The sequence below is a fragment of the Stegostoma tigrinum genome, chromosome 39 (assembly GCF_030684315.1).
Source record: "Stegostoma tigrinum isolate sSteTig4 chromosome 39, sSteTig4.hap1, whole genome shotgun sequence".
Lineage (NCBI taxonomy): Eukaryota > Metazoa > Chordata > Chondrichthyes > Orectolobiformes > Stegostomatidae > Stegostoma > Stegostoma tigrinum.
The window spans coordinates 15,388,729-15,404,926 of record NC_081392.1 but is presented as its reverse complement, the minus strand read 5'-3'; the positions used below and the strand labels follow the sequence as shown (position 1 = coordinate 15,404,926).

General features: G+C 43.4%; 1 long non-coding RNA gene across 1 annotated transcript; it reads right to left on the bottom strand.

The window, feature by feature from the left end:
* Window positions 1–11,052, bottom strand: LOC125447751 (uncharacterized). Its single transcript, XR_007246596.2, has 6 exons — window positions 10,900–11,052; window positions 6,756–6,780; window positions 5,801–5,854; window positions 4,583–4,663; window positions 2,982–3,077; window positions 1–1,081 (listed from the first exon to the last, which is right to left on the bottom strand). It is a non-coding gene; the product is annotated as an uncharacterized LOC125447751 (long non-coding RNA).
* Window positions 11,053–16,198: the final 5,146 nt, after the last annotated feature.

Sequence of the window (16,198 nt, the reverse complement as noted above, 5' to 3'; positions counted from 1 at the left end):
TTAGATTAAAGGATTTTTATTGTTGTTCTTGATACAGATTAATAAAACCAAACCATACCCTCTAGTTGTTCCAAAAACATTGAAGTTTTTATTAAATTTAGACATCACCATATTTCTTCAATGCCACCCAAGAGGAAAAAACCAATGCTACGAGTGCAAGAAAGCAAGTCTAACTGCCATCCAGTGGAAGTTGCATTGCTCCAAAAACAATTTCAGAAACAGGAACCAAAAAGTACTCTGCTGACTCTGTACCATGGTTCTTTTGGCCCACATGATTATTGGGCCATTGCACCAATGGAGATCTAAACGGTCACACTTTTTAAAACTCACTAATCTAGTGGCTCACATGCAAACAGAATTAAACTAAGATCAAAACACAAACCTTGTTCAATTTCCATTTACAACCCTTTGGTGTTGAATTACACAGAACCACCTCTACACTAATGAGAGTTTGGACACTGCAACTTCAGTGTTGTGAAGGGTCATTTCCCTCTGCATGCACCGCCCCCACAAACTAGTTATCAATACTTCAGCCAGTTTAAACCCACACCTTTTAGCCACACAAATGACTGAGGGGAGTACAAGATATCTTTCTGGAGTCAGTAACATCACAGGGATGGCAATGAACATTTAGTGCATTGCACAGACTTTACAAGGCAACCATTTGATTTTAAAAAAAGTTACTGAAAACTGGTGTGGTGATAGGCTGAATTTCAAATAATGTTAGTGTTCCAGTGGCTCACGTCCACAGATGAGACATCTGAATTAATGAGTGTTTTAAAAAGGAAGAGTGCTGCAGGTTACTTAGAGATGGCTATACCCCTTAATTCCCAAAGTTTGACTGGATTGCTTGTCATTGCACTGCAGAAAGAAAGTAGTGAAACCAAAGTCACCACAGTGGTGTGGCAGCAAAAGCACAATAATGTTTTAAGACTGAAACCCACAGGCCAAACCCCAAATAACTTCAGTCACTGCGACATCCCACGGAGACATCAGGAAACAGCCATGCCTTTGCAGGCATTTCAGCCATCACCATCATGATGTGTTCAGCCGAAGAGAACAAAGCAAAAATGACGTTCAACTACAATATTGAAGGAAGAAACAAAGCATATTTAGGTTCATTGTAAAGGTAGACAATTACATGAACAAAAACACTCAACCTTTACATTTTCCACATTCACACAGATAAATGCCCAGTTTGTGGGGTTTGGCAACTCAAGCCCTGCTTCCCCATGATGATAGCAAGTCAAGCACAAGCTGTGGACATTTAGCCTGCTGGTGATTGTGCCAGCTCTGTTGGTGAAACATTGTTCCACTGCTTTACTTGTCTACTCTAGTCCCGCGATGTTTTTCTTCAGTACAATTACTAAATTTCTTTGGGCAGTGGATTCAAAGTCATAACCACTCACTGCATGCAAGATTTTCTTTAACACCATTAGATCTTTTGCCCATCACAATGAACTGGTGATCTCTTATTCTTGATTTTTCTCCCAAGTTCTCTTGCCTGTTCAGACCCAAAAGTGATTGAGACCTCCAATCTTATCCATTTATTCAACTGTCCCCCTTGGGACAAGAAAAGTAAAACCTAGGAGGACAAGGAGCTGGGAAATCCCTCTCAGACCAATCCAGACAGTCAACTCAAAATTAGCCTGGGCCCTGAATTGGCTCTATGAGGGCTTATAAAGTCTTTAGGGATTTATAGATAAGGTGAATGGCAGGTGTCTTTTTCCTAACTAGGGGCCATCACTAAGATGAGTGGAGAAGTATTTGGGGGAAAAACAAGCACTTTTTCCCCTTTCCAACAGCAGAGTCGTTATTGTGTGGAATGACCTTCCAGAGGAAGTGGTGCATGTGGGTACAGTCACATAATTTAAAAGACATTTGGACAAGTACATGAATAGGAAAGGTTTGGAGTGAAATGGGCCAGGAGCAGACAGGTGGGACTAGTGTGCTTTAGGATGCACGTCAACTCGGACAGATTGGACCAAAACATCCATTTCCCTGCTGAATGACTGAATGTCTTAGCAACTTAGAACATATACTGGAGGGTTTCACTACTGAATTCCAAAAATAACTGTACAGACTCCATATTTCAAGTCATTAATGTAAAATGTGACAAGATTAGGGAATTACTAAATCAAAAGTTAGTAAGTGTAGTAGTTGTTTGTAATTGGAAACAAGGCTAAATTGTTACAAGATGCCTCGTTCATTTAGTATATTCAAGACAGGTTGATAGATGAAGACAGAGATACAGGTCAGTGCAGAAAATTGCTTTGCAGTAGAGTAGCAGCCCTTGTCTAGGATGGTGCAGTTGAAGGAATGAGCCCCTACTACATGTGAGCCAGCAATACCACATCGCATGTTACTAGTGCTAAAAAAAAAATGCAGAGTTTGCATAATCCAAAATATTCTCTGGTAAAGTCTTGTTTCATTCAATCCTTTTGCATTTGTACTAGTTGCAGGAGATAACTGAGCCAGTCTTGGTGCATTGTAGAGAGTGTCAATGTAACTGGCTCCTCAACATACTGCACACTGTCTCTAGTTATTAACCTTCAGTCACAGGGGAAACTTTGACTCTCTGGCCAGACAGATGATCAAACCCAGAAGAAGTGATGATGCTTTTAAGAGGTATTGACCAGTTCTGGACAGACTGTTGTTTCACCACAAAAGGAGTGCCTTGAAAGTGGAAACCAAGGTGGAGGGGTTTAAGGGGAGGAAATTCTAGAGCTTGGGACCCCAAAAGGCAGAGTCACCAACTGCAGAGGGGATTAAAAGTTAGAGCTGTGCTAGCAGAGACCAAGTTTGTAGAAGATTACTAAAACAAAAAAATGAGAGCACCAAGGATGGATTTAAAATAGGTAAAAAATTATGAAGAATTAACTTGACAGCCCATGCTAACTAGCAGCCAATCCAGATTTTCTAATCCCAACAGCTACCACAACACATTTAGCCACCAATAAGCTTTAAAATTGCTGTCTCACCCAGTGTAATTACAGCATCTACTTGTTGAGGGCTGCTTGAATTTTTTTAACAAGGTGGGAAAAGCGCTCTTTGGTGTCAACAAAACCATCTCCCTTCTGTGGAGAAAAAAAACAAAATGTACTCAGTGATCTGGTTATTAAGTCAATAAAACAAAGTTGTGTTGTTTTAAAAGTTGGAATGTAAAGTATAAATAGGAAAGAATCAACTTGGAATTTTCTTTACATCATTAGGTAAAAAGATCAGGACTATGTCACCAAAAAAAGGGAAGAAAAAAGTTAAACTCCAGTCAACCTTCATTTAGGAAACCTTTTTAAAAAAATGGTATCCCTTCAGTTTCAAGTGGGGAGGAAAAAGTCAGATGGTATACTAGATCATTTTTTGGCTAAATCCGGGACTCTTGTGGAAATCTATTCCAAATCCTCATTATTAACCTGATCTCTACCTGAAACAAGAGTGGGTAGTCAGATCCATTTCAGAGTGAAATGCTTCCCAAAGCAGGTGGTCAGGGCTCCCAGTGGGGTTGCCAATTGAAACTCAAGGGTCACAAATTTCAAGCAACTACTGTGGAGCTCCAACAAAGTTATACTCCCCACCTCATGAGCTTCCAACTTTTAAACACCCTCTTGGTGAGAAGCAGTGACAAATTTAAGCCTCAGAATGCAATGGGAGAGAACTTTGAGAACCAGTGTCCTAGTGGATAACAGGCCTAAGAGAAACCTCACTATAAAGTTTAATAACCAACTCATTAAAGGCCATGAAGATAGCACTTTTGCTCAGGTAATGGAGTTTGCACATTCTGCTTGTGTCTATGTGGGTTTCCTCAGTCCACAGGTGTGCAGGCTAGGTTGATTATCAGAAGTGTTGGAATGGCCAGTGTTCAGGACAAGTGAACTAGCTATGGGAAATGCAGGGATAGGGTGTTCTTTTGGGAGGGTTGGTGTGGATTCAGTGGGCTGAATGGTCTGCTTCCACATGGTCAGGATTCCATAATTATTTGGGGTTTAAGTGTTTCTAGCCAAAGGTTGATTTGTTATACCTCAAAAAAAACGCAGGTTGGAAGCTTCGCTCAGCTTACACACTATTATTGTGCAAAAATCCAAAGTTCAGCAAGGGTAGAAGCATCCTCTACCACACACAATTATGTTAACTATCCTATTGGAGGGGTATGGGAACCAAATACTGCAGCCCAGGTATCTTCAGCCCTCTCATCAGGGTGAAGGATTACACAATAGTCCTGTATATGGGGGAAGGCAATGGCCTAGTGGTATCATCACTGGACTGTTAATCTCAACAGACAGCATTCTGGGGACCTGGAATGGTAGAATTTGAAGTCAGTTAAATATCTGGAATTAAGAATCTAGTGGTGATGTTCATGAACTCATTGTTGGGGAAAACCCATCTAGTTCACTAATGCCCTTTAGGAAAGGAAGTGGCCATCCTTACCTGGTCTGACCCACAGCAGTGTGGTTGACTCATGACTGTCCCCCTGGGCAATAAGTGCTGCCTAGCCAGCAACATACTCATCTTATGGATGACTAAAGTGTGATCAACCCAGTGGATCACCCCTATATTGGGAGATACAAGAACAATATTTACTAACCAGTTTAGAATGTAGAGGTGTGGTTGAGCCTTTTATGAAAACCTCGAAGCAGCCTGTTTGTCCTTTCACTGGAATTGGAATCTGGAGAGAGCAATTTCAATAAATAATACTTCAACTTCATCTAATGTGCTTTGAAAACAAATACTTGGATAACCTGTATAACAATGTTAATCTCCATCTTACACCAGGAGGAGTTCCTGGGTTTTGAAATGCTTTTTGCAATCTCAGACAATTGATGATCTACTCCATTTAAAGTTTTTAAATAGAGGGAGGTGGCATATGTTCCCACACAACCTTGCTGGTTTCTAAGTGCACAAGTTAGTATTCACGTGCCTGCTGTCACCCTCATAATGGCCTAAAGGAGGAAGTGTAAGTGTCCAGAAATATCTGGTGTCTATACTAGACAGTAAAGTTTTGCCTTTTGTTTTTTTTTAAAAAAAAGTGTGAAATCAGCTTTAAATTTAGTTTTCAAGACCAGTGTAAGAGGAATCCAAAAGGAAAATATTGCTACATTTTTAAAAAATTATTTAACATACAAGTCACAGAACTGTTACCTGCCACAACATTCTGTTGCCTGTCTCCAGGGGTCTGCTGGGAAGGCAGAAACAGGAGCATATAGGACATCTATAAAAACACTAGTGAGTGATTGAAGAAATTGCAGGCTTGAAATAGTAAATTCATTTTCTCCATCTGATGCTGCCAGACAATTGCACAGTTTAGAAAAGGCATCTGAATGGTACATGTGCAAGATTTAGAGGGATCTGGGCCAAAGGGAACTAGGTTAGTTTAGGATACCTGGTGGTTATGGAAGAATTGGACTGAAGGATCTGCTTCCCTGCTGTACAGCTCTACAACTATGATCTGCTGATCATTTCCAGCTTCTCAAAACAGATTCAGTGTCCGTAGTATTTTGCTCTGGTAATAGGTCAATTGTAACAGTGGGCAGATGCAAGTCAAATTTTGTTTACATTTGTATAGTGCATGTGGAACTATAAAGAAATACCCAAAGCACTTCATAGGACTTAACCCGAACTTGGCATCAAGCCAGAAAAAGTATTTTTCGATCAAGGCAGTGAGGTTTGCTGAAATCCAAGTGGCATCTGCTGTTTGCTGGGAAAAGTTTACATTTCTTTCCACCCCGACAACCCAATTACAGAAACAGTAGATAATGCAAGCAACTCAGAAACCTTAATTTTTTCCTGCCAAGACTTCACTTACAATTTCCAGTTCATCTGGAAATTCACTTTCCAGGTCCAGCTTCAGATTTGCAAACTAGAGGGGAGGAAACAGGAATTTTATTTTTAGAGTTCCGAAGCTAAAACAATGCTTTAAAATGATTAGGTTTTTAAATTTGTTTTAGAATACCCAAGTCAGGTACTGAATATTTTTATTTTTAAAAAAAATCAGTTTGTTCATAGAAATGAGAGCACTATTTGCAGGTCACAAATTCAGTGTGGAATTAAATTCACATGCAGGGACTGTCCCAGAAGTTATTTTCACCTCCTAGCAAAGGAGTCAGAGTTGCAGGTCAGATGGCCCTCATCTAAGAGGGGAACTGGAGGAAGTAATTTTGACTTGTTAAACCTGCTCCACAATGCAAGTTAGACCAATGATCTAAGTCGGCCCATGTTCTACATTTCTATCAGTGCCCAAAACATTTATTTTCTAACCACTGATTATCTACAGTTGACTGGACTGAACAATTCAGTCCTATAAGAGTGACCAGACTTCATTCACCTCAGCCCAATAGACCCTTAGAATCTAGAATTGACCCTTTAGGCTAAGACAGCTACAACAGTCAAGCTTTGCATTCCTCTGAAACCCCTACTGAATGCAAGCTCTCCTCATGGAACACTAGCTTCAGTCCAGGAATCTAAAAAGCCCTCAAGAGGCAGCTAAAGTTGCCATAGGGCTACTCTGCCACGAGAGATGGTTTAAACCCAGATTAAAGAGATATCCATGCCTCACCAAGGGGAGAGGTCGAGAAGGAGTGTACTTCATGGTAATCTCAACTGGTGCAAGACTTGAACTTGCACTGTCAGCATCTCTACATTGTAAACTAGCAGTCCAGCCAACTCACTCAATGGGGCTACAGAGATTAACCCAATGCAATACTCCATTTTGGCACTGAAGACTAAATTCGGCAGTTTTACTTAGACAATAAGTTGCTTACCTTGGTAGAGTAACCTCAGGAGTTACTAGAGAAAGGAAGAAAAATAAATGTTGTTATCACTAGCAGACTGAGTCAATTCTTTAGCCCACAGAACGTAAATTGCTTTTAAGAGAAAGTAGTTTGTTCCCAATGCATTGTGGTCAAGGTTAGCAGTTATTCAACACAGAAAAACCTTGTGGCAGAGAGGGTGACTTCAGCTCATGTCTGCACTGGGTCTTCAAATGAGTATTACCTGGTGCTATTCAATCTTTGTTTTCTCTCACCCTTGTACACTCGTTCTATCCACACAGGCATCAAATACCCTCTTGAATGCCTCTGCCACATCTTCCAAGCCATGCATTCTATACCTAACTGCTCACCATGTTCTCACTCCACAGAGAACACCAAACCCTGTCTTCTCCCTTTCAACTGTATCCAGCTCACCCACAAATTGTGAAAACCCTCAGATCTCTTCTTGGCTCCCTTTGCCTCTGGGAAGGCAGCTAACATTCTTGTCCTCCTACTCTCCAACCCCAAACCCATAGCTGATGGGTATCAACCTTGTGCAGGTTCTGTGCTCTTTAATATGTTCATATCCTTCTCAATGTGGTACACAGAACTGTACAGTTCTGTAGAGGTCTAGCCAGTCTGACAAAAGTTCAATCTCCTTGCATTCATACTTTAAGGCCTTATTAATGAAGCAAAGAATACTGTATTCTTTAACTACAGTCTACTTGTCCAGTACAGTGATTTTTGCTCATATATACCCAAGTCCCTCTGCTCCTACCACTTCCTTTAGAATTGTATCCTGTTTTGTTTGTCTTTCAATATTCTTCCTACTAAAAATGCATCACCTCACATTTGCATTAAAATGCATCTGCTATCTAATCAGCCCACTAACTTGTCAACATGCTTTTGAATTTCTACACTGTCGCGTTTGCAGTGCTTTCAAGTTTGAATTGTATGCAAAGTTTGAAATTGTCCCCCATGCACCAGATAGTTAATCCATCACTATTTTCATTTGTCGCAGTACAGGAGTTTCATGATCTTGTTGCAGCTGTACAAGACCATATTTGGAGCACTGTACAGTTCTGGTTACCCTATTAATGGAAAGGATATTATTAAACTAGAAAGAACACAAGATTGGCTAGGATGCTATCTGGACTGGAAGGTTTGAGTCAAAAACCAGAGGCTGGGACTTCTTTCCAAAACTTTGGTGGGGGGGGGGGGGGGGGGGGGGAGAGAGAGAGAAAAAAGAAGAAGAATGACTGTAGAGGTCTATAAAATCATGAGGCATAGATAGCCAACAGTTTTTCCTCATGGTATGGGAGTTTAAAAAAACTAGAGAGATAAAAGAGGGTCCAGAGGGGCAATGTTTGAAAAGGGTGGGCACCATGGGGCAGGTGGGAATGCAGAGTATTTAATGTCACCCTCTGACTCCAGTTTGATTTAGTCCCCTGCTTGAGGATTTGTGCCCTTGATAGGGTATGCAAGTCAGTCAATGGGAAAACAAGGGTGATACACTGGTGGCAGTCAATAGATTAAGGACTACAGGTGATTTGGCAATGGGTTGACGATAAAATTCAGCCATTGGACAGGTCAGAAGTGTTGGTGTCATAGCAGTAATTTGTTCAGGCTCTTTATTAACTTAATTTTGATTGGACAGCTAATTTTAAAACCACTGATGCTGTGACAACAATTAGTTGCCATTAAAATCCCATCTGGTTCACTAATGCTCTTTAGGGAAGGGCATCTGCCACCTCACCCAGTCTGGTCTACATGACTCCGCACCCAATGCAATAGACTTTTAAACTACTTTAGCAAGCCACTAGGCTCCCAGGCAATTAAGGATCAACAGCAATAATGATCTTTCCAGGAAGATCACATACCAGAAGTTACTAAAAGGCAAGTTATTTAGGTCATCATATCCCTTGTCCCCTGGAGCTGTGAAACAAGTATGTCCACAAAAGAACTGCTTTGTCATTGTATAAACATCCAATTACATTCCAACCTTTCCATTGCAACATGGATATTGATATGGTTACTCCGTGCAGAATTTGTCTGGGATTATTCAGACGGAGTCCAAGGAGAAAAACAAAGACGGGTGGAGAAATTTTAAAAGGGAAGTGAATCCAGATTTTAGGGCTCAGGAGGTTGCTAATAAGTTAACTTTGTTACTTCAATCACATCTCAAAAGGCATTGTAGGTGGTTAGGAATATGGAGGTCACTTGTTTATGGCTAAGAAACTGCAGGTAGAGTAGTCTCACCTCTGGGGTGGCTGGCTGGCTAGTGGACAATCTTACTCTTCCAGTTGCTAAAAATCACACTGATTTACAGTTTAAGAAAATAGCCTAGCCAATTGGGTTGGTATCTTCCACACCCAGAATGAGCCATGCGCTACATGAGTTCACTAGCTTATGTCATTTCAATCCACACGGGGAGGCAATGGTCTTGTGGTATTATCACTGGACTGTTAATCCAGAAACCCAGATATGTTCTGGGGACCCTAGTTTGAATCCTACTACAACAGATGGTGGAATTTCAATTCAATTGAAAAAATCTGGAATATGAATTTAATGATGACCATGAATCCATTGTCAGTTATCAGGAAAACCCCATCTGGTTCACTAATGCCCTTTGAGGAAGGAAACTGCCATCTTTACCTGGCAAGGCCTAATGTCACTCCACAATGTCGTGGACTCTGATCTGCCCTCTGGGCAGTAAGTGCTGCCTCGTCAGTAGTGCCCTCATTCCACTGACTACTCTTTTAATCAAAAAAATCATTTCAAGAGACAAGACCTAATGTTAACTGAATTCATTTAAGCAGATTCAAGTCTCACAGTTTTGAAAGTCTACCATTAAAAACATTTCAATCCACACTACTTCCTCAGGGCAGGGTACTTAAAACCAGGGGGAATTTTCTTTTAAAAGAGAGGGGAGAAAGTGTGAAGAGATCAGGGCAACCATTTCTTTAAAAAAAGTGTTGTTCCCATGGGAGTAGCAGTAGATGCAGTTAGAGTTACAAGCACTTGGGAGACATTTGGATAATTCATGAACAGGTAAAGTTTGAAAAGGATATTGACTAAGTGGGACTAGTTTAGTTTGGGATTACAGTCAGCATGGACTCATTGGACAAAAAGGATCAGTTTCCATTACTGTATGGCTACGTAACCCTTGGCAATCGTTCTAAAAGCCATCTGTTTCTTTTGGAGAAAGAACGTGCTGTCTTTCTTTGGAGGGGGGAAAGAAGAGAAGAGAAGAAGAATCTGCCCTACATGTGACTCCGGACCCACAGCAATATCGTTGAGTCTTAACTGCCCTCTGAAGTGGCAGCGACAGAGGCTTCAGCTCAAGAGCGAGCAACAATTGGTCTTACCAGGGACGCCCACACACAAAAAAGTGAGGGGGAAAGAAACGTTCTACTAAATAATAAATATTCTCTCCGGGATTGAGTCGGATTTATACCAGCAAATTTCATAATCGGATCGCAAAAAAGTCACCGTCTCAAAACAAAACACTCGATTTGGGCTCCTTCGAGATGTTTCCGACCCTGATACATTTATAAACACGGCCACACGCATCAAATTAGAGCAGATGTTCAGTTAAATACACTCAGCTCGAGTGGGATATTTATGAAGTCATTAGAATGAAAAAAAAACAAACAATTGCGGATGCTGAAGATCTGAAACAAGAGCAGAAGAAGTTGTTAAAACAAAATGCGTCACTGCACTCGAAAATGTGATTTCCGCAGATGTTGCCAGGACCTGCGGAGTTCTGCAGCTATTTTTGCTTTTGTTATGTATAAAACACACATGCTCTTCACTTTTAAGACAGTCTGGAGGGATGGACAGTGATCCGGTCACAGCAATGCAAGGACTTATAACCGCAGAAGTGGTCTTGAAATTTCGGGGTCTCTCCCACAGAGGGGAGAGAGACAGACAGACATGGTGGGGGGGGTGGTGGGTGGAGGAAGCGGAGAAAGGAGAGATTGGGGAGGTAAACTGAACGTGTGGACTAGACAGGTGGAGGGAGCAAAGATTAGGGGATGGGGAAGCCGATTAAAAGAAATAGGGAGGGGAGGAAGAGTAGAGAGAGGGTGATGTTCAGAAAAAGACAGGAATAAAGGAGCAAAATGTTGCTGAGTCAGCTCGGAGTTGGTCTTACCAGTACTGCACTTCAATTTCGAGGACCATTGTTGCGGCAGAGAGGTGTAGGGTGGTATAAGCACCCAACACTAGAGACCAACAAGTTTTTCTTTTGCAGGCAGCCGAAATCAACGCGAACTGATCAGGGGGCTGAAGGTTTCTATATTATAGGGAAAGGGGGCCGAGACCATAGGCAGCCCGGGGAGGCGGGGGAATGCTCTGCGGGGATGGGCGGGGCGGTACCTACTCTCATGGAACCTTCTACTGACATCAATCACTCACTCATACCAAATAAGTCTTAAAATGCAAACAGGGACAGATTAATCTATATTTTCTTTCAAGTTGTGGTCAATACTGTCTTGTAGATGTAGTAGAGGTCCCCTCCCTAGCGAATGGCACGGTCTGTCTTTGAATTGCTACAGTGAAATGATACCAGCCCGGAGACGGCGTATCACATTTTCAAAGCCTGCACGGTATCAAACACTTCTCTGCAGCTACATTGTAATTTCAAGTATCAAGCCGCAAAATTCAGTCCTTTTATTCCACATTGCTCCCGATACTTAACACACACACACAAAAACATCACATCTGTTTGTATCCATGTGCGTGTTGTCCACTCACAGTCCAATTCAGGCAAAATTGAATTTAAATTGAATCTGATGTAAAACCTTCCAGTTTTTGTCTTGATGCCGATAGTCGCCCTGGACAGAGTTCACTAAACCGATTCCTAGATTGAAAGCAATGGTGGTGAGTCCACAAAGGTAGGTGCTAGGTCCACTGCTTTTTGTCATTTATATAAATAATTTGGATGTGAGTATAGGAGGAATCGTTAGACAGATGACACCAAAATTGGAGTAGTAGCGGACAGTGAAGAAGATTATCTCAGAGTACACCAGAATCTTGATCAGATAGGCCAATGGGCTGAGGAATGGCGGATGGAGTTTAATTTAGATAAATGTGAGGTGCTACATTTTGGAAAGGCAAGTCATGGCAGGACTTATATGCTTAATGCTAAGGTCCTGGGGAGTGTTGCTGAACAAAGAGACCTTGAAGTGCAGGTTCCTTGAAAGTGGAGTCACAGATAGACAGGATAATGCAATTTTTTCATGTACAGAGTGGTGCATGTATGGAATGAGTTGCCAGAGGAAATGGTGGAGGCTGGTACAATTACACCATTTAAAAGGCATCAGGATGGGTATAGGACTAGGAAGGGTTTGGGGGATGCAGGCCAAATACTGGAACATAGGACTAGATTAATTTAGGATGTCTGGCCGGCATGGATGAGTTGGACTGAAAGATCTGTTTTGATGCTAGGCATTTCTGTGACTCTATGATTCATTATTTAATGGGGAAAGACTGGATAGAGAAGGCTGTGATGGGAAGTGCCCTTCTGGGATGTGTCTTTGTAAAGAAGGACCAAAAAAACAGCAAATAACTGCAGATCCTGGAGCTCTGCAACAAAAACAGAAACTCAACTTTGAGTTCGAAAGAAGGAAATTTAGACTCTTTTATTGCTCCACAAATGTTGCCAAACCTGCTGAGTTTCTCCAGCAATTTCTCTTTTTGGTATTATTGTTTTTACTCGCATGCAAAAACAGAAATTGCTGGAAAAGTTCACTCAATCTGAATCATAGAACCCCTACAGTGTGGAAGCTGACCATTCAGTCCATCAAGTCCACACTGACCCTCTGTAACCACAATTGAACCTTCCTCCATTATAATGTCGGGTAGTACATTCCAAATGCAAATTGCTTGCAATGCAAAGCAAAGTTTCTCCCCCTTTTTTTAGAAGTTTATTAGCCTATTTTTCCTCACCAACCTGTTCAGAGTTTTATTATACACCTCTGGAGCAGGAGGGAATTGAGCCCAGGTCAAATTAGTAGGGAAACTTGGTTCTGAAAGATGGAGAGAAAAGAAGATAGGTGGGGAGGAGAGTATAGGTGGGGAGATAGGGAGGGGATAGGTCAGTCCAGGGAGAACGGACAGGTCAAGGGGGTGGGATGAGGTTAGTAGGTAGGAGATGGAGGTGCGGCTTGGGGTGGGAGGAAGGGATGGGTGAGAGGAAGAACAGGTTAGGGAGGCAGAGACAGGTTGGACTGGTTTTGGGATGCAGTGGGTGGAGGGGAAGAGCTGGGCTGGTTGTGTGGTGCAGTGGGGGGAGGGGACGAACTGGACTGGTTTAGGGATGCGGTTTTTGGTTTTGCTGGCTCTCTAACCTTCTGAAAACAGTATCAGAAGGTATTTCAAACTGAATTTTAAATGTAAAAACTGAAAGTACTGCGGTGGTTGGAAATCAGAAACAAACACTGAAATTGTTGGAAAAGCTCAGCAGGCCAGACAGCATCTGTGGAGAGAAATCAGAGTTAAAATTTCAGGTCCAGTGATCCTTCCTCAGACTGTTCTCAGGAAGGGTCACTGGACCCAAAACATTAACTCACAGTGTCGTGCACTTTACACATGTGTAACTGAAGTGTGACTTGTGACAGGATTCCAGCTTTCGTGGAGCTATTTTGCTGCCCACACATAACTGCCCTCGAGTAGTTCTCAGCGATTTCAGAGGGCAGTTCTGAATGAGATTTGCTGTGGGCCTGGAGTCGCACGTAGGCCCGGAATATTTCAGGACAGGGAATTTTCTTCCTTAGAGGGATATCAGTGAACCAGATGGGTTTTCACAATTGATGACATTTATCACCAAGGCCAGCTTTCAATTGCATAGCTTAGAATTGAATTACTAGTTTGGTGACATTCTCCCATGAGAAGCCTTCTATTAAATGCAGGGCACTGCTTCTCATCAAATTTGGGCATGCATCCATTGTAAATATCCTTCCTGTAAAGAATTAGGTTGGCTTGTTCATCAAGGTGCCACACCTTCACCCCTGTGATGTTTGTCAGAGATTAGCCTGTATTGACAGGCTGCACCTCATCAAACTTCATCTGACAGTATTTCCCAACACCCCAACCTCTCCCAACAATTAGCCTGCATTCAGATAGCACCTGTAACTTCAACTAGCTCAAAGCTGGCTCCTGGGGAGAACAGCACCTCTGACCCTCTTACTTACATCTGTCAGCCAGGGCTCCCTGATTGCATCAGATTCACAGCCCCAATCAGGGATGTCATATTGAATGACGATTCTTTTCCCAGTCATAAAGATTCCTCCCCCTCTAAATCCTGGTACGTAGGCCCATTCTTTTTCCCATACCTTCTCCGGGCCCCTCAGAACATCTGTCCAGGCTGTCGGGACCTGTTGGTGCTCCCCTCCGCCCAGCCTCGAAGAAATCTCTGAGTACGAGATGGACATGGCAGATGTTGCAGCCAGACAAAGGTGAGGAGATTTGGCCAAGATGCTCCAGGCACAAGTGGTGGGCTACAGCCCAGTACAGTATCTGATCCAGGGGAACTGGACCTGGTGTGAAAACGCCTCTGCATGGTCCCGATGGAGTTTAGCCAGTACCTCATGTCAACCTTTGCTCAGGACAATCACTTCCAATTATAAAAATGCCATCCTCTGTGGTGATATCTGACCTTGGTGGGTCCAAAACAGTTTCACTTCTGGTTGTGATCACCCTTTTGTTTCTGCCATCACTGTCAGCTGTTTTACTTTTGCCAGGGCATGATCTTTTTTGTGTCCAGTGTCTGACAGTGGTCTCTGTCAGCGGGGACAGGAAGGGCATCCAGAAAGTTTAAAACCATAACAAACTCTTGTAGTGATGTCTCTGCTAGTGAGATGTGGCTCAAGGCATCCGCATTTGCAACTTGGGCCTCCCAGATGGTTTCCCAACCGATACGATTGTATGCAGACCCAGAAAAAGCACCACCTCCCTGCCCCCCAAGCTTGCCCCTGATGCTATGGGCAGCACAGCTCTCAGATGGTCCATCCTTCAGTAAACCTGGGAGGATTTTGTGTTTGTCAAACAAAATGTGCAGCTGGAGGAACGCAGCAGGTCAGGCCGCATCTGAGGAGCAGGATCAGGATCAGGACCCTTCAGCAGGACTGGGGAAGGGGGAAGGGAGCTCAGAAGTAACTGGGGAGGGGGGTGGTGTTGGGGCTGGGGGGAGGTAGGTGGGACGGTGGTAGATGGATGCTGGTAGGGCGTTGTAAAGATTGGTCAGTGGGGTGGTTGGGGTAGATAGGCAGCAGAGAAGATGGACAGGTTGTATCAGGTCAAGGAGGCCGGGATGAAAGGGAGGGATGGTGACGGGATGAGGCCGGGGATGGAGAGATTTTGAAACTGGTGAATTCCATGTTGAGGCCATTGGGCTGTAGGCTCCTGAAGCAGAATATGGAGTGTTGCTCCTCCAGTCTACATGTGGCCTCACTGTGACAGTGGAGGAGGCCCAGGATGGACATGCCACCCAGGGAGGGGTTGCGGGGGGGGGAGTTGAAATGGTTGGCAACCAGAAGGTGGTGTTGATTAGAGCGCAGATGCTCTGTGAATCAGTACTGAGTCTGCACTTGGTCTCCCTGATGTAGAGGACACCATATCGCGAGGCAATGGATGCAGTGGAGCAGGTTAGAAGATAAACAGGTGAATCTCTGCTGCATCTGGAGGGATTATTTGGGGCTTTGGATGGAGGTGCGGGGGGAGGTGAAGGGACAGGTGTCACACTTCCTGCAGTTGCAGGAAAAGGTGCCGGGGGTTGGTGGGTTGGTGGGGAGTGTGGAGCGGATGATGGACACGCAGAGAGAGCCCTCCCTACCAAAGGCAGATAGGGGTCTGATCGCAGGAGGTGAAAATGGCAGAGGATAATGCATTGGATTCAGAGGTTGCTGGGGTGGTACGTGAGGACCAGGTGGACCCTATTCCTATTGTTGTTGGGGGAGGGGGTTTGCGGGCAGAAGTGGGGGAAATGCAGGAGATGCCATTGAGGGCATTATGAATCATGCGAGAGGGGAAATCACTGTCTTGCAAGTAGAAGGGCATCTGAGATGTCCAGGAGTCGAACTCTTCATCCGGAGAGTAGATGTGGCAGAGGCGGAGGAATTGAGAGTAGGGGAATCGCATTCTTGCAGGAGGGTGGATGAGACGTAGTTGACGTAACTGTGGGAGTTGGTGGGCTTGAAATAGATGTTGTTGCTAAGCCGGAGTTGGAGATGGAGAGGTCCAGGAAGGGGAGTTTGGGTGTTGGAGATGGTGCACATGAATTCCAGGGTTTGTGTTCCATTACTATAAAGCTAAAGGTATTGCTGGAACCTTCTCACACCAAAGATGACCGCAAAACCTTCCTTCTCCAACTGGACGTATTCGCTGTCTGCATCAGCCAAAATATGGGAAGCGTACGCTGTTGGGTGTTCCTCTCCATTGGACCATCTGACAGC